Source organism: Hippoglossus stenolepis, chromosome 2 (assembly GCF_022539355.2).
Source record: "Hippoglossus stenolepis isolate QCI-W04-F060 chromosome 2, HSTE1.2, whole genome shotgun sequence".
NCBI lineage: Eukaryota > Metazoa > Chordata > Actinopteri > Pleuronectiformes > Pleuronectidae > Hippoglossus > Hippoglossus stenolepis.
The window spans coordinates 29,615,708-29,618,297 of NC_061484.1; the positions used below are offsets into that span (position 1 = coordinate 29,615,708).

A 2,590-nucleotide genomic window follows, 5' to 3' on the forward strand; every position below is an offset into this window, starting at 1 on the left:
CTGTGAGCACAGTGAAGGGAAAAGGAATGCTGGGATATTCCACCGGGCTTGAGGAATGCAGAGAAACCAGGAGGCCTTGTGGCGAATCGCTCCGTTGTCCAATCACAACACAAAGCTTCAGCTAACAAGTGCCTTCCTGTTCTGTGTTCACTCCGGATTCAAATCAGGAAATGAAAGTACTTCTATCGGCACCGAGGAACTAAAGGTTTTTATGTTTACCAGTTTTACACGTTGTAGGTGACGGGGTCTTTCATCCTCCAGTGTTTGTTTCTACGTCAACACACACACCACACACACACACACACACACACACACACACACACACACACACACACACACACACACACACACACACACACACACACACACACAGTCACGTGATTTCCAGTAACTGCAGAGCGGATGGAGCAGCCAGTGGAAGTGAAAGTGTTCAGACTTGTTCTAACAACAAGGAGCAGACGGAGGAGACGTGAAGTCTGAGGCTGGTGAGTGTTCAGCAACATTTATATTATTCATTCATATTATTTTACAGTCAGTGACTGTGTTTTTCACTGGATCCCCAGAGACAGATGTGAACAGCAGGTCTGGAACAAAGAGCCTTCAAAGGACTAATTCACAGAGTTAACTCACAGTTTCACTTTTTATCTTCATCACATCTGTTCATCAAGTGTTTAATAACAGAACGTGTTTTCACAATCATACGTTACAGCAGTGGTCACCAACCAGTGGAGAGTCTTCACTGTGGATCCCAGTAAAGCTCTGGACTCACTGGCTGAGGTGTGAGGAACATCGACCTGCAGAGCCACACACACACACACACACACACACACACACACACACACACACACACACACACACACACACACACACACACACACACACACACACACACACACACACACACATAAATAATTCATTTCCAGCCTTTATGACGTGAACATGATACGAGATGTTGAGTTTCCTTCTCTTAGTGGCAGGGGGTTGAAGGACACATGAACTTTTAGAAGCTTGTATTAATTAACTTTAATGGAGTTGATTGGTCTGAGTGTAGATCAGGAAATGCTCAAGCTGCAAAAATACATTTTTATTCAACGTTTGTTTATGGCTATGCAGGTTTATTGGTGGATTTACAAATGACATAAACCAATATTACATGAAAGGAACTTTATTATTGTACTTGTAAGTACAGAAAGATCATTTCACTGTGTTCTGCTGTAAACTGAGCGCAGGACGAGAAGGAAATAGACCAGACCTTGAACATCTAGAAGAGCAGCGTGGCCTGAACCACAACTGAGCCGCAGCCGGCCCGGTGTAACATGGGCGCGGACAATTCAAAGCAAGTTGGACCCTCACACACAAAGTAAGAGACCTGCTCCAAACATGTGAACCTCCAAACTGAATCCTCAGAGAATGAACCAGTGAATGATGTGTTCTGAATAAAAACATGTTTGTGTTTGCAGAGGTCAGGACCACAGACTGAGAGCAGAGTCTCCAGGGTCCAGCTGTGTGTCTCTGAAGAGTGACTGGTCCATGGGACATCCTCCACTCTTCAGTAATGAACCTGGACCCTCACACACAGAGTAAGAGACTGTTTCTACTGTGACCTGCTCTGAAGAGGATTTAGTTTCCTCTAGTGTGGCCCCTGCATTAGGACACAGCTTCATTGAAGTTGGTGACTAATCTCTCAGAATCACTCAAAGAGCTCAGACCTCCACCAAGAACCAACACGCTCCTTATGAAACCACTTTGAGATTCACTAGAGACTCATTTTGATTTGGATCTGCACCAAATTCCACACACTGGTAAACATCAGTCCTCTGAACATGTCTGTGAAAGAGGACCCCCCCCCGATCTGGTTCACAGACCACAACCTTCCACCAAGTTTACTGGTAATCTGTCGTTTTTTATAATCCCACTAACGAACCAACCAACACACAAACATACTGGGTGAAAACAAAACCTCCTTGACAGAAGTAATGACAACCTGTGACTGGGACATGTGAGTTATCAGGAAATGTCTTCACAGAGAGAGGAAGAGGAGTCATGTTTCTGAGGAGGAGCAGTCGTCCTGCTGTGCTTCGTGTCAGGACGTCCTGAAGGATCCAGTCTCCACCAGCTGTGGACACTGGTTCTGCAGACAGTGCATCACCTCATACTGGGACCAGTCTGGCTCTTCAGGAGACTCCTCCTGTCCCCAGTGTGGACAAAGATCCAGAACAGGAGCTGGAGCTCAGACAGCCGGTCAGAGCAGCACTGTACATGTGTCTGCTGATGTCTTCACTTCTGACAACAGCACATGTGGTTTTATTTTGTTCCTTCATACAGCATCAACATTTAACATCGTTATAAAAGCACAAAGTTAAAAAGCTTTTATTTTCTGTAGTTTTCTGTATCTGATGAAAACAATCAGTAGATTCTCAGATTCTCTGTCTCTGACATTGTTTCTTGTCTTTCAGCAGATCGTGGTCTGCAGGAGGTTTTAGATGAACATAAGCTCAGTGTGAGGAGGAGATGTGAACATGTGGCTGAAGGAGCTGATGAAACAGGAAGTAGAACCCTCCTCAACAGGATCTACACTGAGCTCTACATC

General features: G+C 45.0%; 1 long non-coding RNA gene across 1 annotated transcript; it reads left to right on the forward strand.

Moving 5' to 3' along the window:
- Positions 1-927: 927 nt before the first annotated feature.
- Positions 928-2,087, forward strand: LOC124852633. The gene is made up of 3 exons (XR_007033037.1): positions 928-1,360; positions 1,461-1,580; positions 2,027-2,087. It is a non-coding gene; the product is annotated as an uncharacterized LOC124852633 (long non-coding RNA).
- The last annotated feature ends 503 nt before the right edge of the window (positions 2,088-2,590 follow it).